Source organism: Pygocentrus nattereri, chromosome 20 (genome assembly GCF_015220715.1).
Source record: "Pygocentrus nattereri isolate fPygNat1 chromosome 20, fPygNat1.pri, whole genome shotgun sequence".
NCBI lineage: Eukaryota > Metazoa > Chordata > Actinopteri > Characiformes > Serrasalmidae > Pygocentrus > Pygocentrus nattereri.
Window position 1 is genome coordinate 26,706,538 of NC_051230.1, and position 21,816 is coordinate 26,728,353.

At 40.0% G+C, this 21,816-nt stretch overlaps 1 long non-coding RNA gene across 1 annotated transcript; it reads right to left on the reverse strand.

Moving 5' to 3' along the window:
• Nucleotides 1-556: 556 nt before the first annotated feature.
• Nucleotides 557-15,442, reverse strand: LOC119261818. The gene is made up of 3 exons (XR_005129210.1): nt 15,302-15,442; nt 12,457-12,520; nt 557-1,259 (listed from the first exon to the last, which is right to left on the reverse strand). It is a non-coding gene; the product is annotated as an uncharacterized LOC119261818 (long non-coding RNA).
• Between the last annotated feature and the right edge of the window lie 6,374 nt (nt 15,443-21,816).

A 21,816-nucleotide genomic window follows, 5' to 3' on the forward strand; every position in this document is an offset into this window, starting at 1 on the left:
TCTCCGCATAGCGGATGCTATTGATGTTTCTTCCACCAATCCCAAATACCTACCCTAACAAAATACTGTCTTGTAGTTGTTTTCATTTAAGCCGTCCTTTACATTGGGTGAACATTTCTTCATAAATGAACCAATAGAAATGGTCCAAAATTACCCAAGTTCATTTTAGTTACACTCTTAAAAATACAGGTGCCAACAAGAGAGTTACTGGACCAAGATATTAGAATAACCACTTTTAGTTCCCTGAAACACCTCAGTGTCACTGCTAGACTGAAAATAATCCACCAACCAAAAATATCCAGCCAACAGCGTCCTGTGGGCAGCATCCCATGACTTCTGATGAAGGACTAGAGGATGAGCAGCATAAAGCGTGCAGCACCTTTGGCCTCTAATCCACCACCTAAATACTAACCTGCACTGTGATGATCCTGTGGTGGCCACTGAAGAACAGGATAAAAGGGGGCTAAGAAACAGATGGACCACAGTCTGTAATTGTAGAACTTCAAAATGCATCTATATAGTATGGAGCTGATAAAATGGACAATGAGTGTAGAACATATTACTGCACATACACACTCAAAGTACAGCAGCACGCAGCAGTGAGTCATTTTACCCTTTAAGAAAGGATGAAGTGATCAACTCTGAACACATACAATTGCATTTCAACACCCAATGCCTCCATGTTCACAGCTGGAACTGAATGGCATCACAAAATCAGGCCAAGTGTTCAACAGATGTTCTAGTCCAACATATACTATTTGTCATTAGCCATGTGCTTTTCTCAGCTCAGCTCAGGAGACCCTTTGCTTCTCTGCATGGGGGCTAGGTGGAGGGGGGGGTTGGTCGTCACACATTAGGGGGTGTGACAGCTCCAACGACAGTAGGGAGTTTCACCGAAGTGTCAACATCACCCCAACTCCCAGTCCCGTTTAGGACAGATTAAGCCGATTGCTCATTGCCAGTGACATAATTTAGATGAATGGTGGGCCTAATCTGTCAGGAGGAGGGAGGGAGGTTGAAGGAGGAGGGAGTACAGGGAGTAAAGCTCTCTTCTCCATGGGCCTGGGGAGGGTGTTCTATTACTAAACATGTGTTAACAGCCTACTCTCCTTTTTGGGTAAACAATAGAGTGGTCGCGTGGTACTCCAGTGACAGAAGGAGCGAAGGAGAGAAAGATGTGTTTTGTTCGCGGAAAGGTGTGAGAGCGAGTAGAGCGGGCAGAGGTGATGGATGAGCCGGGAAGTCCACTGAGACAGGTGCTGGGCAGAGAGAGAGAGAGAGAGAAAGAGTGAGAGAGGGAGAGAGACAGAATGAGAGTGTGAGGCTACTGGCCTGAGCATTCATGCCAAGACTTTGGCAAGAGAGACACCATGTGGTTTGGTGGTGAAATTGCAACTGTGACTTCCTAACGGTCATTAACCTGAGCCTTTAGTCTGCATAAATCAAATAATAGTGGAAAATAATAATAATCAGGACAGTCCATATTTCAGCTTTGTTTTAGGTGCCCCATCTGTCCGGTATATTCATTGTTTGAGCGCTGCACAACTGAATATCTGATATGAAGTGATTGTTGATTTAAGTATAAAATAGCTTGACATGTCGTTGCTGTTGTGACAATTAAGTTTTCAAGAGAAGGACAAACCTTTGCTGGAAGTCAATGTAACGAGTTTAATCCAAGTATTGTTGTATTGGCCTATTCATCATGACATGTTTACACAAAGCAAAGGACAGCAGGTGGTCATTCAGAGTGGTTTGATGAGACACAACACAAGCCATTTTATTTACTAGGCAAAACCACCAGTGAATCTGTATGTGCATGCATCTCTGTGGCATGAATTTAGTGTAAAAAATAGCCTTAAAACGATCATAAAACAATGTGTCGAAAATTAGGCAGCGTATTTTTAACTATTACATGTAATGGGTTTCTGTGAAGGAGCTTTTAGAGGCATTAACCTCTTCAGACGTCTGGTTCCTATCACCACCAATGTGAACATTTCTCACTGTAGAACGGCGCTTTTCACAAAAAAACAATGATGTGCAAATAAAAACTGTAGCCTGATGTGTAAAAAGTGTTGATGCTTATTTATTGAGGATCTTCAGAAAGAGTTGTGATGCACTTCCAATAACTCCGAATCAAATTAGGTTTAAAATGACACCAAAAGTAAGTAAAAAAAAATAAATAAATAAAAATAAATAAATAAATAAAGGGCTTCTTTATAATGTGGTTAAGTAAGAGTGTGAATACCCCATCTTACCACCAGCCCCAGTCTCTTTTGCAGTTAGAAATACTACTATTTAATGGCAGTTGGGTAAGAGTACCAATGCTACAAAGACGATTAAAACAAATTACGTCAAAAATGAATATAGAAAAAATGTATACTATTTAAAATATAAACTGGAAACAGCAACAACAACATCTGCTAGGCGTTTTCTTATTCTTTCTTATACATTAGAGAAGAGGCTTGATGTTATGGTCACAGATGAATCCCTTCTCCTCTTTATAAAAGGAAAATATCAAATCAAAAATATGCAGGTGAGTTAATATAGCTATATTTGTATGGCCCAGGTTCTAATGACCCCCTTGAATTTTGGAATAACTGGTCACCCTTATCAAATGTCAAATCAGCTCAGTGATCTGGGCTTAGTTTTGACATTAAAGTCTTTATAACTGAGACTGAATAGTGAGTGAATCACACTGTTGAATGCATATTATCTCCCCTGAGACCTGACAGTATTCTGGTAGATTCTAGCTAATTTTAGAGGAAAAGAAAGTTCAACGTAAGCAGAAAGTGGTACATTGTTGCAGTTATGTTCTCGTTTGCTAAGCATTCACACTAACGTATAACATTCCATCAAACCAAAAGATGTAGACAAAATAATGCAAGGAAAAGGTCACAGCTAATTGGCCAGATTTTATGACGAACAATAACTGTGATGATGTCCACCGAACTTCTGGCCTCGTTGGTTTAATTTATGTCTTGTTTTATCTGCGTTGTGACTAGAGCAATAAGCCATGAGGCCTCAGCCTTATTTTAAAATGGAAACCATCCATTCTGTAGGTACTGATTCAGAGCTTATAAAGAATTGATAAAACACATACATGTTTTCATTTTGAAGCAAACGGAGACCGACCTGCTGAATGGGTCTTGGCCAGGTTATTTGGTGGGCACCAGTATTCTCACTTGATCTAATGAATAATCTAGCAAGAGCAGCAGGTTTTCTTTTAATTGAACCAAACCTGGAATCTCAGTGTTTTGTTGTTCCGTCAAGAAAACAATATGCAGAACAAAATGTTTTCAATTTGTAATGCAAAAAATAGCATAAACCCAAATTCTAATTCATAATCAGATGCATTAAATTCATAATTCATAATACCCTTCTGGTGTATGCTTCAGAAGTGGGCTAGGAATGATCATCTGAAGTGGCATGAATCTTGTACCATTTTGATGTTATTATAGAAGATGCAAGGAGTAGAGGTCGTAAAGGTGGATGACTTCAAATATCTTGGGTCAACCATCCAGAGCAGTGTAGAAAAGAGGTGAAGAAGAGGGTGCAGGCAGGATGGAGTGGGTGGAGACAGATGTCAGGGCTGATGTGTGACAGAAGGATAGCAGCAAGAGTGAAAGGGACGGTTTACAAGACAGTAGTGCGTCCTGCTATGATGTCTGGTTTAGAGACTGTGGCTCTGTCTAAAAGACAGGAGGCTGAGCTGGAGGTGGCGGAGATGAAGATGCTGAGATTTTCGTTGGGAGTGACAAGGCTGGACAAGATTAGAAATGAGCAGATCAGAGGGACGGTGAAGGTGGAGCAGTTTGGAGATAAAGCCAGAGAGGCCAGGTTGAGATGGTTTGGACATGTGTTGAGGAGGAATAGTGGATATATTGGGCAAAGAATGTTGGAGATGGAGTTGCCGGGTAGAAGGTGAAGAGGTAGACCTCAGAGAAGGTTTATGGATGTAGTGAAGGTGGACATGGAGATGGTTGGTGTGAAAGTAGAGGAGGCAGTGGATAGGGCAAGATGGAGGCAGATGATCCGCTGTGGTGACCCCTAAAGGGAGCAGCCGAAAGAAGAAGTACAAAGGAAATTGACATATCATGTAATATATGGTGTGATGTGATTCACTTCATTAAATTTGTCAACTACAAAGTTAGAAATAAGTGACAAAACATGCTGAAATAAATGTATGTCTATTGAGTTTTTACATTTTTATGATTACAGCTTAAGAGAAAATCTGATAGATGCCGTTCATCCACCTATCTAACAAATTATTGACTGCATCAAAGTCAGTTCTTCCTGTAGTTGTAGCGTCTTGCCTAAATCACAGTCTTGAGATTATTATGGACAAAGCATGATTTGTTTTTGTTAAGTCTGCTTCAACATTACTCTGACCATTTTCATATTGTAGATAATTCAAATGGTATTGTTGCCAGTTTAGCTAAACTTTATTTTAAATCTACTGATTGCTTGTCATCACATACACACATTGGGGTATCAAACAGTTGACATTCAGTGATTATAGTGGCATGAGTGTTGACTGCGCTAACAGAGAGTGGCACAGTGGGGCCATCGGTGGCACTACACTCAGCTAGAAATGTGTTATACTGAGAATTTCACCAGCCAAATGTGTACATGTGTGACTTTTTGATATGTACATATTAATCAAAGGTGATCACACCTTTCTTGCATTCTGATGTTCTGCATATTCATGTATGATGTTAGTAGCACAAAATTACATTTGACTTTTTTACAAATCTCTCAAGAAATGACAGAATCATGGAGTAAAGCTTGGTCATTGATGCCATTTATACTAAAGGATGTGGAAAAACTCTGTATTATACAATAAATAAAGGACATTTGGTACAATGCAAATAAAAACAAAGCAGTGATTTGTAAATATCTTTTTACAGATATTTAATTGAAAAAAATCACAGATATTACATTTTTTGATCTTATGAACTTTAATGATTTTTGTAAATATATGCTAATTCTAAATTCTAAAACCAACATTAAGGGGGGAATGGGGTGGTCAATGTAACACTGTGGCATTTGTGGAATGATAAAAAAAACAAACAAACAAACAAAAAAAAAAACCTGTTTTTGAACTTTCCATAAGTAAACAGGTGATGCTATCATGATTGGATATAATAGGGGGGATCTTGAACAGCTCAGTTGCCACTTAGCATTAAACTGTGTGAGCAAATAGTTCAACAGTTTCTTAATGTGCATTTGCAGAGAATTCCCCATATACAGTCCAGAATCTGGAAAAATCTCTGTGTGTGTTGGGCCAAAAACCAATATTGAACACTCATTTGATCCCCTAGGCAGCACTCCATTAAGAATTGACATGCTTCTATAATGAATATAAACCCTGGGTTTAGGATTACTTCAGAAAACCTTTGTAGTAAGCACAGTTCATCACTGCCTCTCAAATGCAAGGTTAGTCTATTACGCAAAGCAGAAGCTATACATCAACAACATCCAGAAATGCTGGCAACTTCTCTGGGCTACAGCTCATCTGAAATGAACTGATGCAAGTGGAAATGTGTGCTGTGGTCTATTGAGTCCACAGTTAAATTGTATTTGGAAATAATGGACATTGTGTTCTCCAGGCCAACAAGGAAAAGGACCATTATCAAAAAATAATTTGCAAGTCATTGCTGTCTGTTTTTTTTTGTTTTTTTTACAATTTTCTTACTGTTCCAACTTTTTTTTGGAACTGAGTTTGAGAAACGTCGATAATATTTGTTCAAGTTCCTGCTGGGAGATTTAGCCCATCATTCCTCCTCAGGAAACCTATGTAGAATCTAGACCAGGTCCAAAACACATTCATCATGGTATTTCTCCTTTAATGCTATATAAGACATAATGACAGATTGCTTTTTAGATAACCTGCAAAATACACAGTAGAATCAGTAGAATCATAATAGTGGCTATGATTCTGACTTTTACATTTACCAAAGTAACCACTGCCCAAGCAAACATTGTAATTAATCAAAGAGCAAAGGCATCTGAAGGAACAGAATGGCAAGAAAATATAGATATAGAATATCATAAATATAGTAAATGTATGTGTATGACCAAACATATGACCAGTGCCTGATGTTCTTTTTTCAATTTCTTGTTCTTTCCCATCATATTAGGCCACCACAGCAGAGTGATTGGAGGTGCTTCCTCTGCATCATTGGACCACTCAGTGCACTTGGAGGAGAGCACTAAGTTCAATCGTTTTAATAAGGTCAGTATCAGATGCCAATACCCATTCAGTAAATCAGACGAATAAGTCAATAATTCACATTTTTTCATTTAAATTGTCATTTCAAGTCACATTCTGTAGAGTGGAAGAATCGATTGCATCAGGCAAAGTTTGTGTCAATAGAGTTGTAATGAGTTCATGAGAGGATATATGTTACGCTACAAATAAATCAAATCAATATATATACACACTTTTTTGTTTATTTGTTTTATTTATTTTACCAAACAAATGCCCATTACATAATCAAAGTATATTCAGAACAATTAATTTTATCAAACTGTATTTGATATGTATTTTAGTGCATATTTTATCGGTTGCCTGGACAAATCATTAGTGGTTAAGCATTTAAAAGTAACCATTGTCACCATTAACTTATGTTATGATGTAACTGGGCCTGTTTGTGTTTTCATATTTTAGTTGTGATTTCATAATTTAGTAGATGATGTACTCCCACCATCATACTACCACCACCATGTTTCTCTGTCTTTATGATGATGCTTTGTCATAGAAGCTAACAGAACTCCTCACAACCATATAGATCTGTTCACATTTTATTGATACATTTCCTAAATTGCTATGAACACACACATTCACATGCACATAACTACAAGTGAGAAATAATTAATATGCTGCATTATACTTTGTCAGAATAATGGGTAAATGCTGATGCACGTGGCACAACTGATAACCAAACCTTTGAAGCTTAAAGCAGTGAGTTTCATAAATCCAATATCTGTAACATTTGGGAGCAATGATGAGGCAGATGCATGTTAGATTTATTATGGGTTTATTAAATTTTAATAAAGATGTATTAAATATTTTTATTAATATAATTGTATTATATTTATTAATTTTTCATTATTATTATTATTATTATTAATCATTATATTATATTATTTATTATATTTATTACTATAATTGATAGAATTAATATAATTTTATTAATATAATAATAATATATTTATTAATAAAGATTTATTAAATCCATACTAAGGGTCAAGACAGTCCATGGTCATGGAATCAACACTGGGGTATCTAGGGACTGACATAACTAAAATAAACACAGACGGGAAAATCCACAGAGGCCGGAAGAAACAAAACACCACACAAGAATACACTACAAGAGAATACAAAGACCAAACATTACACTACACTTCAAACAAAGACCAGCGAGAGACTAGGGAAAACACAGAGCATAAATACAGGGACAGGTAACGAGACACAGGTGGTTAACAAGAAGGTAACAGGTGAAAACAGTCAAGGGCAGGGTCTGGAAACAAGGGGGCAGGACCAGGAACATGGACAAGACCAAAACCAAGACAAAAGCACATGGAGGACTGGGAGGGGCCAATCATGACAATGTGCAACACATTTTAGCATGGCCAAACTTTGTTTAAAGAGGTGCCAGAATGTTAATATATGCAATTGCTCATGTCAAAAGAAAGGAAAAGATCTGCTAAAAAGAAAAAAAATAAATAAATGTATTAATTAAGTGAATCTTATGTACACGTCACCTCTTTTTTGTGAGTGTAACACTGACCATCACGAATAGTATTGTTACTATTGGTACTATAGTGTAGCTCTTGTGAGCTGTAATCTTATGTATTTGTTGTGATCTCTACACTAACTTGCTAACAAAATACTGATCACAAAAATAATCTCTGTGGTTACAACAGGAACAAGTGGTATGTTAGCTGCCTACTATTTTCTTGTGAATTTAAGACAGTCTAAGCAATGATGCCAAAGGTTCTTAGCCACCGCCTCCCCCACATTCTATTTCCAGAAGATTCGGCCCTCTCACCAGGACCCTTCCAGTGACACCTCACGTTCACCTAGCAATTATAACAAAATTAAAGCTATTTTCCATGGCCACTGTTTGCCCTATTAATAAGCCCACCAAGATAACCTCTATTCATTTAATGTTTTAGCTCAGCCCTGTCCTCATCATATTAAGGCAAGCAGAGAAATCAAAGTGTCACTCAGAAATTCCAGCCTAATGGCGTGACAACGGCCAGGGTTGCCTCCCCCCCCCCCCTTCTTCCTTTCCCTCCATTTCTCTCCCAACCCTATCTCTCTCCCAATTACGGCTTTTAATCTATATGTAGATAGTAGTGGCCAGCAACCCCAACCCGACCACCCCCCCTGTTGAAATGTCAGGTGGGAATAGGTTATTAGTTAACTTTTAATTACTGTCCATCACTTACGCTGGCGGCTGATAAATGAGGCAGTTCGCACTCGGGCCTTTTATCTGCTTTCTGGCCATTAGTGGTGAAAGCAAGGTAGGCCATTTTGGAACAGAGAGAAGCTAGGCTTGTTGTGATGGTGCTCTAACAAACCTGGTTGTGAAATCAGGAAAACATTCAGGAATTCCCACGCAGAAACTACAATTTAGAGCTTAGAATTCAATAAGATCACATTCTCAGAATCAAAGAGCAAAGACTAAAGGAGCTGCAGGTCTGATAAGTGTTAGACGCAAACAAGAAAGCTTGGATTTTGTTGAATATTCTGAAAAATGGCAATACAATCTATATATAACAATCATTCCTTTTTACTGATGCATTGTCTTTCAGTTTTGACGACATATACGTCGATATCCAGCTGTTAATGTGATTACAAGTTCAAACATTCTTAAAAAGAGCACTGATGTGCAGTCATGATCTGTGAAAATCTATACTACTAAAACAATGCAAGTATTTCATCAGTGGATACTGTATACAGTTCATTAAAGAACACTGTATACAGGCCATTCTACAGAATTGGTTCAGAGGTTCGAAACATATGTTGGACTTTTAACTAACATAGACATTAGACTTACTTTTGAATGATGCTGTACCTTAATTATGTTTATTTAATTAAACCAAAAGATTAAACATTCCATTTTTTTAGTAACAACACAATCATGACACTTCATAACAAATCATAATCATAAAACACAGATAGATCCCACTGTTTTGAGGTAAATATGTCCCAGCTTCTGAAAATCAGTTGGCATGACAACTTTTGGCAAAGTTTCAGTAGTGACTGCTCACCATGTGGCCATAAAAGTCAGGGATGAAGTCTCGTGCTCTAATTTGGAGGGACGTGGCTAAAATAAGACTCTACCTATGGCCCAATACTATTGGTCTATGGTTTGGTAGTGACATGGTAATATGGGACAACAGTTTTCAAATTTTTATTTATTTATTGTTTTAATTTAAAAACTAAACTCAATATAAATCTTTCAACATCACTTTAAGGCAAATTAAAAATCTTAGTACATAAAAAAAAAAGAAAAATAGGAACTGGACAGTTAGCACCTCAAATTTCTAGGCCTTCTGTTTGACACGGCATCATTAGTCCATGTTGAAAAGGATTAGATTCTAATTAGATTCTAAAGTGGACTTTACACTCTAAAAAAAGGTGACAAAGAATTCTGAGTGATGTAAATCTTTGCATAATGTAGGTTCAGGTAGAGGTTAAGGGTTCTTCCTAGAACCTTTGCATCATGTGGAGTTTCTTTAAACTTTAATTCAGGATGGGCTTGTTATTTAGCTGATTAATTGGACATGTTAGAAGTAGGGGTAAAACTAAAATGTTCATGGCAAGGAGTACTCTAGAGCCAGGGTTGGAAAGAACGCTTTTTTTGTCTATAAATGTGGGAAATGAGCCACTGGTATTTGTGGCCTGCTGTAGTTGTCTGTCAACATAAGCATCATAGTGAGACTGCTAATAAAGCAGATCATCATGAAGCTAAAAATCCAAAAGTAGGTGTATCACAATCAGCTGAATGCAAGAGCATACTGGTGATTTAGCAATAGCAACGATCTGCCAGACAATGTAAGACATAATGAAAACAAAACCCATCAGCATGTTTGGCACAAGATGCTCAAGAACATTGAGGTAAGGTTGCCATTTTATAGAGACAACATTAAAAAATCTTCCAGGACAAAGTGTTTTCGACAAATGATGACAAAGATGAACCTGTGCAAAGTCGCAGAAAAAGGCAAGTGTAGAAGAAAATGTGCTCATCATCCAAAGAATACCGCCTCATCTGTGACACATGGTGGCACAAGCATGTACGGCTGCCAGAGATACTAATTCACTTGTCTTTATTGGTGATGTGACAACCAACAGCAGCAGCAGAATGCCTTCTGAAATGTACAGAAGATTGTTGGCTGTTCAGGCCCAAACAGATCACACAAAACAAAGTAGATGATGCTTGACCTTGAAGGAAGCGCTGAAATGTAGAACTAAAGCAACATGGCCCAGAAGTGGAATGTTCTTGACGCTCTAAACCACTTACCTGAATTGAACTCTTACTATGTGTATTTTGCTTATTTATGAGGTATCTCTTCACTTACTGAAGACAGGACTAGTGGCAAAAAGCATATGACACAATCAGGAACTACAAACGGCTCCATTGTAGAGCATCACCAGCAAGGAAGGTATTAACCATATGGTGATGAAACCTTAGGCTGTGAGCGAATTCAAATAATTGGCAGCCAAGCATTTGCTATTAGGTCAGGTTATTTAAATTCTAATTCAAAATACATTATATATGAATTTATTTATTATACAGTACTGTAAGTGTCTTGTCTTGTCTTATGCTTCTTCCTCAGGTTGAATTATCCTGAGTAAGTTATCAGCCTCTGGGTACAAATGTTTGGTGGACCCATACCATTTGGTTGGTCAGAGCAGGTTACACACATTGGCAGCATACTAACCGCAGTGCTGGGTACGTCACTGCAATAAGCACATATTTTATTCCAATCAAGACAAAATAGTATCAAGATTATGCCCACTTTAACAAGTGTGCCTTATTAAATTCCCCAATAAAGTATGCATCTACCCTTCACAGGCAACACATTTACCCCAGTGAAGGTGTAGAATTAGATTGGACTTTTTCCATTTACACCTTACCTCTGATGACAGTTCGCAGATCACTGCCAAAAAGGAAAATACAACTTTTTTTCTTTCATTTGGACTGACAATTTATATATGGCTTTAGAAAAGGCCAGCTTCTACTTTGTCAAAGTGTCAGATCTTGTTTTTACAGATCCTTCAACCACATCTTTTGAATATCTAGAGCTTCAAGTTATAAATGCATACACAAAAACTCTTATTTTTTATTTATTTTTAACCCAATTTTCTCCCCAATTTAGTCGTCTCCAATTCCACCCGCTACTTAGGACTCCCCCAATCACATAATGCTATCAACGCTAGGAGGGTAGGGCTAGCACAGGCTTCCTCCGAGACCTGTGAAACAGACAACTGCTACTTTTTGAACTGCCGCTCACGCAATGTCACAGGACAGCCGACCGCGCTCGGAGGAAAGCGCCAAACTGACTAGTACTGCACTGACTAGTATCGTGTTGCATGATGGGGGGAGAAGGGGGGCCATCCTACCCACCCAGAGAGAGCGAGGCCAATTGTACTCTCTTGGACTCCCGGCTACAGATGGCTGTAGCATCACCAGGGATCGAACTCGCGATCTCCTGATGATAGGGCCAACGCTTAGACAGTTGCGCCACTCAGGAGCGAAACACAGAAACTCTTAACTCGCTGTTAAAAACTTGAAAGCTTGATTGAGGTAATGGCTGATAGTGGAATGGTTACTAAGCAGTGGTTAGAGAAGAAAAAAAGGGGACATTCAGGAAAGACACGGATAGCATTAGGATTTTGATCAGCCTTAACACAATAACAAATTTGTTCATTTCTTTTCACTGTACTGCTAGTAAAGTTCCCACTGCTAGTCAAAACAGCTGATTTTCTCATGATAGCTCACAGGGGCCCTCTAGTGGCCCATAAAACCCACTGGGTGATTACTGTGACATTGCTGGGGCTTGAATTCATCTCCTGAGGATGCGATGAGTGCCTAGACAGCTTCAGGACTTAGGAGCTTGTGAATCCTAGGAAGCTGAATGTCATGTTAGCAGAGATGGAGATTCACAACTTGAATCAGAGTTTAATGATTCACAACTCAGACTCAAAAAACTTCAGCATAAGGAAAAAAAAAACATAACATAACTGTAACTTAAACTAGGACCGCCAGCCTTAAAGCAGTAAAATATAAAACGCCTTAGTGTGATGTGGTAAGGCAGGGCCTGCCCCATCGCCAATGAACAACATCCCTTAGATCTTAGAATACATGCTTGTGTGTAGTTACCTGTGTCAACCTGTGAAGGGGAAGCAACAAAAGGGGGACAGTAGGGAGACCTACCCACCTTATGCTTATCGGGAGGATCCACCGATGGGGAGAAGGGGGGGGTCTATTCTACATCTAATACCCTGGGGAAGAAGAAAGGAAATAGTTAAGACATTATAAAGTAATGGCCAAAGCAGTGTAATTACTGGTAACAGATTGTATAACCTAGGTTGACTGTTTATAGCACTATTGTTTGTTTTTAAATGTAAATCACCACTGTTCAGAACACATGGTGGGGAATGGGATCCCCAAGAGTGGAGCTTATTATATAAAACCTGGGGGTTCCTCGCAAAGAAGGAAGGCTACTTCTCCCCATGACTGCCATTGGAAAACACTAGCTGCTTGTAGTGTTTAGAGAATAGAGTGGGTGAAGCTGTAAGGTGAGATGGGACCCAGCCTTGCAGCTGCTTCTCATGCCAAGACTAAGCCTGATGCTTAGTATTGAATGTAAATACTTCATTTTCCGTATACTTTTCTTTGTACAGTTTTTGTTTCATGTTTCACGTCATGTAAATAAACCACCTGCTAGTGCACTCCACCTTTGGTCCCATCCATCCTATTGGTCTCCTCACCCCTCACAGACTTGACCAGGAAGCCATACCTAAACCCAAAATCCTCTACTCGAGGGGTAACAACATTACAAATGGTGGCAACGACAGCAGCAGTACCAAACGCTGGTCCCAACACTACCTAAGTATGGCAATGAGTGGGTTGGAAGAGGCTCACAATGTTGACTGGAGGATGCCAAACAAAAGTAGCGTGAAGAGAATCCAAAGCGGAAAATTACTGCAGAAACTATGGATGGATCCTAATGGACAAGTGCCAACACAAGAGCTATACGGCAACAAACATTAGAACCTACCCTCAACATCCGATGAGGTGGTGTGCTCGAAGTGTGGACAAGATGTGTGAGATGCTTCAAACCTTCAGGTGCAAGCAACACTCGAAGGATGAGCTATGGCAGTGCAAGGCGGAAAAGCAGGAACAACGCTGGCATTCCATGCAACACCAGTTCAACCTGCTACAGGAGCAGGTACGCAGAATCCAGCGTGAGGGCCGACCAACATGCGGAACGGAGGATGAATATAGTGAGGAACAGTCAGGTGGTTCTAATGCCAGCTACCCCTAGCTGGCCCACACCGAGACTACCCAACCTGAAGGACACTTGAAGAAGATGACATCGAAAACTTCTTAATTATGTTTGAAAGACTGGCCCAAGCAGTGATGTGGCTCGAGCAAACATGGGCGATACATTTACTTCCACTGCTTGAAGGAAGGGCATGAGCTGCATATGTCACGATGGACGCCAATTCTGAGGAAGTTTGAAATAAACAAGGAGACATACCGACAAAAATTTTGGAGTGACGACGTCTGCAGCAACGAAACACCCAGAGAACTGTATATGTGACTTAAAGGGCTCCACGAGAAGTGCATGACTCATTTCAGCTGGGAAGAAGTATCAGAGACAGACGCCAGCACAGAGAACCTGGTGAGTCTGGGGCGTGATCTGGGGTGGTTCGATGCCACAGGTCTTTAAATCATCCTGTAGAGTTTGCTCAAGTCTTAAAATTGCTAGAGGTAAAAACACTGCAGGGAACAGCACGAAGGCTGATGCAGGAAGGGTTTTAAAGTGTTTTAACTGTAATGAGCTAGGACACAAGGTAATTGCATGCCCAAAACTCAACAGCGGTATAAACTAGTTATGCTACAACCCTAGGAACAACACTGTTTCTATAAATAACGAACCTAAAGACATCCTTATAAATGTCAAAGTTGCCGGTATAATTCAGAAAGCATTAATAGACACTGGGGCCAGTCAGACACTAATTTTAGCTGAATGCCTACCCGAAGGAGAATGCAAACAGTCTGGCCAGTTAAATGTATACACGGTGATGAGCAAGTGTATCCGACAGCTGACGTTAGCTTGGAAATTGAAGAGCAAAAGTATTTGCATACAGTTGGGATTATGCAAAAATTCCCCTATAAGGTCATTTTGGGTAGAGACATACCAGTTTTAATTGACCTTTTAAGCGGAAGACAGAATACAGTTGAGGTCTTGGTTACTACAAGTGCTAAAAGGGAAAGGCAAATGTAGGTAATATGGAAGCCTTAAAAGAATTACCTTTAAGTGAGGCAACCCAAAAAAAAAAAAAACTAAAAGGGACCGAAAGGAAGCTAAAGTGCACTAAAAGGCACTAATATCAGAGAAAGCATCCCAAACCCGGATACTAATCTAGATTTACCTATGCAGAATTTTGCACAGCTGCAAAAACTGGACGACACATTAAAGCCCCTTTTTATTAAAGCAGAGACAGAAAAGTTGAAAAAGGAGGTATTTTCATTGTGAGAGATGACGAACTCTACAGGACAAAAGAAGAACAAGAACAGCTGGTAGTGCCAAAAGAGTTGAGGGCTGAAGTCCTAAAACTGGGTCATTCCAAACCGTGGGCAGGCCATTTGGGAAACGTGAAAGTGTTAAGCCACTCTTCTAGTAGGTTCTATTGGCCAGGGCAGCACCTAGAGGCTTTGGGTTATTGCCGGTCATGCCCAGAGTGTTAGTTAACAGCCCCAACCAAAAAATCTTATAGAACACCAATAATTAACCTACCGATAGTGGAGGAACCGTTTTCAAGGATAGCGATGGATATTGTGGGACTGCTACCGTGCAACCGCACTGGCGATAGATACATACTCACAATATGTGATTGTGCTACATGCTATCCTGAAGCCTTCCATTGAGAAAAGTAAAAACAAGGCAGTTGGTTAATGCTCTCATTCAGTTTATCTCCAGAGTAGGAGTACCTAGAGAGATTCTAACTGAATCCGACTGGGATTTGTGGTTGTCATACGTCTTGTTCACGTACCAGGAAGTGCCGCAGGCATCACTTGGGTTCTCACCATTCCAGATGCTCTACAGATGTGAGGTTCGAGGTCCGCTGGACGTGCTGAAGGAGGTCTGGGAGGGGCAGAATGACAGACAGAAAATGAATGTCCTCTCTCATGTCCTCAAGATGAGGGAGAAAATGGCAGACTTAATAAAGCTGGCACATGAGAACTTGGAACAAGCTCAAGAGTACCAAAAGAGCTGGTACAACAAGTCAGCAAAAAACTGGACACTTAAACCCGGTGCCAGAGCATTGGTCCTTTTGCTGACATCAGACACCACTTTGTTAGCAAAAGTGCAGTTAGCAGTTTTGCGCCAGGTTAATCAGACGACTTATGAATTGTTGCGTCCAGACTGCAATAAGATAAAACAAACTTTCCAAATCAACATGTTATGCCAGTGAAAAGAAAAGGACCAATTCACTGCAGAACACCTATGGGTGCGCACTGTAGAAGAGAGCAATGAACTGTATTTCCCCTCTATCAGCAAACACCAAGATGAACTGTTATCACTGGACCACTTAATGACAGCAACAGGAAGTGCTCAGAACCATCATTCCAGATGGATTGTTTAGTGAAGAACAAGGGAGGACCACAACAATCCAGCACAACATCCGCCTGCAAAAACATGACCCAATCCGGCAGGTGAACTGTCGGGTGCCAGCAAGACTTATCCCAAAGTTGAAGGAGGAGGTCAATAAGATGCTTGACATGGGCATCATAGAACCCTCTACCAGTCCCTGGCGTAGCCCAGTGGTTTTAGTCCTGAAGAAAGATGGTGAACTGAGTTTTTTTGTGGACTTTTCAAAACTGAACTCTGTCTCAACATTTGACCCCTACCCAATGCCAAGAGCAGACGAGCTCATCGAAAGACTCAGCAAAGCCAAGTTTTTATCAACAGTGGACTTATGCAAAGGGTATTGGCAAGTACCGCTTACGGAGTCAGCCAAAGAGTTGACCGCATTCCGGGCTCCAAATGGACTATTTCGTTTTTCTGTCATGCCATTCGGACTGCATGGGGCAGCTACTTTCCAGAGGCTGATGGACGCAGTACTCAAAGGGATAGAGGACTTTGCAGGATCGTATGTCGATGATGTTGTCATTTATAGTGAGAGTTGGCAAGAACATCTGCATCATCTGGAGATGATGCTAGGGAAGATACACGCAGCAGGGCTATTGGCTAACCCTGGGAAATGCCATCTGGTGAAGGGTATGGTGTGCTATCTAGGCTATGTCCTAGGGGGGATGAGCTATCAGACTGCAAGTGGATAAGGTGCAAGCAATAAGGGAATGCCCAATACCAACCACAAGGAGGCGAATAAGATCATTCCTAGGCTTAGTGGGCTGGTACCGATGATTCATCCCAAATTTCGCTGGCCGATCAGCACCTCTCACAGATTTCACCAAGAAGGACCAACCACAGAGAGTCAAATAGACAGAGGAGTGCAATTCTGCTTTTAAAGTTTGTGCTCCGATCTGGTTTTAGGCAGCCCAGATTTTAGCAGACCTTTTGTGGTTCAGGCTGATGCATCGGGTAATGGACTAGGAGCAGTTTTACTTCAAGGGGAGGAGGACAGCCGAAGACCGATCCTGTACATCAGCCGTGAGTTATTTCCAAGGGAGAAAAACTACTCCGCGATCAAGAAAGAGGCTCTGGCAGTGAAATGGGCACTAGATTTTCTTAAGTACTACCTTGTGGGCAGTGACTTTGTTCTAGAGACTGACCATAGAGCGCTGAAATGGATGCGCCAAATGGAAGACACAAACGTATGGATTATGTGCTGGTACCTTTCGTTGCAGCCATTTTGCTTCCAGGTGCAATACCGGAAGGGTAAAGACAATGTCATGGCGGACTTCTTATCCTGCCACTTGGACAGTGACTGAGATAAGGGGGGGGGGGGGGGGGGGGGGGGTGTGATGTGGTAAGGCAGGGCCTACCCCATCACCAATGAACAACATCTGTTAGATCTTAAAATACATGCGTGTGAGTACTTACCTGTGTCTGCCTGTGAAGGGGGACAGCAGGGAGACCTACCCACCTTATCCTTATCTGGAGGTTGGGGGGGGAGTCTATTCCACATCTAATACCCTGGGGAAGAAGAAAGGAAATAGTTAAGACATTATAAAGTAATGGCCAAAGCTGTGTAATCACCAGTAACAGATTGTATAATCTAGGTTGACTGTATACAGCGCTATTGTTTGTTTTTAAATGTAAATCTGGGGGTTCCTTGAAAAGAAGGAAGGCTGCTTCTCCCCATGACTGCCATTGGAAAACTCTAACTGCCTGTAGTGTTTAGAGAATAGAGTGGGTGAAGCTGTAAGGTGAGATGGGACCCAGCCTTGCGGCTGCTTCTTATGCCAAGACTGAGCCTGATGCTTAGTATTGAATGTAAATACTTCATTTTCTGTTTACTTTCCTTTGTACAGTTTTTTTCATGTTTCACATCGTGTAAATAAACCACTTGCTAGTGCACTCTACTTTTGGTCCCGTCCATTCCTATTGGTCTCCTCACCCCTCGCAGACCTGACCTGGAAGGCATACCTAAACCCAAAATCCTCTACTCGAGGGGTAACGACATCACACTCAGGTCACAAACTTCAAATAACATAACAGAAAAACCTATAGTAAACATTTAGTCTGAAGGACAGAACCAAGTGCTAGTAGCAGTAAATGCTGTGTTTTAAAAAAGAGGCAAAACAATTTTTTGCTAGCTTGTAATTTGGGTAGCAAGTATGCTAACTAACGTGCTAGTTATTAAGTCACAAGTTACAGATCACATTCTTTTAGAACTTATTAAAGGTTGAGCTGGGTGAGTTAATTTGATAGTTAGCTATCTTACATGTGGTATGAACTATGGGATAACCAACGATTCATGTTCGTTGTTTTTCTTTAAATCCTTCATCTGCTGGACTTTCTTGACCTTGGTTGTTTTTTTTTTCATATCAATCCTGACATGTAATTTATTGAGGTTTACTGTTTTGTAACTTGAGCTGTTGTAGCTGCAATGCATGATAACATTGTTGGTTCTGTTTATCATTGTACTTGCACATATCATGCTGGGTATTGTAGTAAGAGAGCAGCAGTGCACTAAAGAATATTACTCAACCTGAAACATAACATATTACATGCTAGGTTTGGGCCAGAATGCCCCTTTTCCTTCTGGAGCCCATCAGAATTGGAAAATTTCTTGGAAAATTGTGCCAGCAAGAGTATTAGATTATTGGCAATATAGTGTAATTATAAAAACATGCTATTGCCATCACAATCTCCTGTATTCAACCAATGGCTGACAATGTCTGTTTTTAAGATCTCAGTCTATATGTATGCTGTCCTCTTTCATTTTTCTCCTTTTTTTTGGGCTGGTTTCATTTCTTTCTGTCACTCTTTTATGAGCTCTGCAGAGTATAAGGGGTCACCACGGGTCATACCTAGTCTTGCCAGTCTGTCCTAAAGATAGTAGCCCACCATTATCTGATTCATATCAAGCTCAGGCAGAGAGCAGAAACGGTGTGGGTGAATGTGGGAGCCCATGTGGATTATAACATTTTCCAGTCCTGCGGCACAAAATACATGTTGGCTTTGAGAGCAAAAGAGACTAAAGGAACAGTCTCGCAACACAAATACAACAACAGATCCGTTTTTGTGCATTACAATGTACAGAAGTGTGTTCTCTGTAGAAGATATGCTGACTAATATCAACAAAACATTGACCAGGCGTGTCCAAACTTAAAGCAGAGCTTTCATTGTTGTAATCGATGTGCTTTCTGTTCTTTGCTAAGTGCTGGGCAATGTGTTGAAGTTATATTAGGAGTAATCGTTCACACCAGACGCAGCAGGTGGAGATCAGGTTGCAAAACGCTGGAGCAATCCTTTAAAAATATATCCATTGGAAGATTCTTTAGGCCCTAAAGTTAAGGGAGCCAAAATAGTTTTACTATGCCATCGCTCCGGAGAACCATTTTAGCACCTTTATTTTTAAGAGTGTAGTTCACAACAGAGTAATGACATGAGATAAACTAGTCTTGTCTTTTCTTCAGAACCCCAAAACTACATGCTACCTTCAGAAAGCCAGACCACGTGCTAGCCAAGACTGGATTAGTCCTCTTATAGCTGAAAAAGCATGTTGTATGCCTGCTTTTTCAACCATAAGAGGACTAATCTAATCTTAGCTAGCATGTAGTTTGGTTAGAAAGTATACAAGCTCATGACTTGACTGACTTTTGTGAATCAGCATAGGTTAATATTTAATGTCCTGTACATCAGTGGATTTCTTTATTGCTGTACTTGCTCAATGCATGTTGAGTATTGTAGTAAGAGACCATTCGTAAAACAAACATTGATGGACAAAAAGGATACAAATATGTGAAAACAACAAGGCACAGGGATGCAGTGCTGCCCTGCAGACTACTATAAAACATGACAGATATCATTAAATGCTAGTTTTTGGCCAGAATGCCCCATTTGACTTTTGTAGCCCATCAGAATTGGATGATTTCTGTGGTGTTTGGCTTCATTTAGGAAAATTGTGCCAGCAAGGGTATTAAATTGGCAATATATACTAATTAATAGGCTACTGAGCTTACTGAGCAGCTGTTGGGACAGTTGCAGATCCAAGGGAATATGAAAGAGTTATAATTAAAAGCAGTTAATCTGAGCAAAACAAAACAACAAGACTGCCAGAAGGTAGCCCAATTGCTTCAGTTGGCTCCAGAGTTCACCTTAAGAATGAGTTTAAAGGGAATTGTTCACAGTGAAATCAACTGCACACTAGTTTGCCCTTACCTCAAATGTATTCACTTGGCTAAGGCATGTTTGGTAGGGAAGTTTAGGTGCAAGGCTAAAGAAAAAGATTTTGGGTGACATTGCTTGCTATCTAGCTATTTTAGTCTCATTTCCTGTGAATCATTCCTTTAAATGGACGTGGAAACTGTCATTCAACATGCAGTCATGTGCAATTATTTGAGCTTCAACAGCAGCTGTAGTTTACTAAAGTGACTCTTAGCTTTTTCTAAATGAAAAATGAAAGTGCTGTTGTGCTATTATATTTGTACACACGTTTATGCCGAATACACTGTGCTTCCATAAGGCAATCCATTAGGTAGAGATTCATCTCCAAAGCAGATGGAGAATCATTTCGGAGCCGATGAAAGGAATGACACGTTTGCCATTTGCGTACCACTGTCTGCAAATTATGAATTTATAAGATGGTTACATGCAGTTAGGATTCTATTCCTAGCTCATATTATGAATTGCTTGATGTAGGGCCTGTTCATATATATATATATATATATATATATATATATATATATATAATGAAACTGAAAGCCTTGCCCTGCTGCCCTGCTGTCCTGTATATGTCCACCAATACGGCCGCAGCTGTTTAACACCAAGAACTTTGTCACTGTGATTGGTGAGAATCTTTAGAGAAAATGCACCGATGTTTCTACATTTCTGCTTAATTAAAACTTTGAGATGTAAATGAAGTAATTCAGAGTGGTTTGATGTAGATTGAGTCAGAACGGTTTATTGTAGAGAAATGAAAGGAAAGTCCAAATGAAAGAAGCGTGAAGCAAGGACGTCATTCAGGGTACAGCTCACTCTTTGTTTTGAGCTTGCTTTGACCTGTTGGACATACCAACCCAGCGCAAGCATACAGTTCTACAACGGCGTTTTAGGGCCACTGTTCATAAAAATAAAAATAGTAGACTTCAAGAATAACGACGTAATATTTAGAGAGAAAAGTTGTAGTATTTGGAGGATAAAGTGGGTTAACTGTAGGGGGGCTGCCACGCATTGGGGTCTCGGTTGCTGTACTGGAGCTGGAGTTCAACTCACTCCTGTCTTCTTGTGAGATGAGATGAGATGTACTGAGTTGTAGCCCTGATACCATGTAGACAACCCTGCCTGCGATTCTCCTTCAACATAACGAACAGACAGTTTCCTCCGAGCCCGTCTGGCTCTTCATTCTAAATAAACTGTTTCCTGCTCAGCTGTTTCAGCCGTTTCTTTCACTACTAACAGGCTGAGTATTTCTTTATGGGTGAAATCGATATGAAAGTGTAACTCCATCAACTCCTCACCGCCCTCATTTTAACACAAGGAAGTGCTGCCTTCCTTTCCCAAAGCCTTTGGCCACAATGTTGCAACCTTTCCTGGTATTAATGATTCTTTAAAGTCATAATTCTATGACTTTTTTTCTTAAAATATTACGACTTTATTCCCAAAGCCATCATATGGTTCAACATCAATGCAGCACCAAAACATTTTGGGAGCGCCTATGCCAACATAAATGATGGAACTAACCTAACTTTTGTAAATAGACCATGATATAAAAACATGTACACACATGTCATTGTGACTGGCATTTTTTTCAGAATTTGGACAAACAATATTTCACTTTATAGTAAATTTGTTTTCGCTAGTTTATGTTTATGAACAGAGATCTACGGATGTAGTATAATAAAGGAAAACTCATTTGTGATCCTGAGTTTAAAG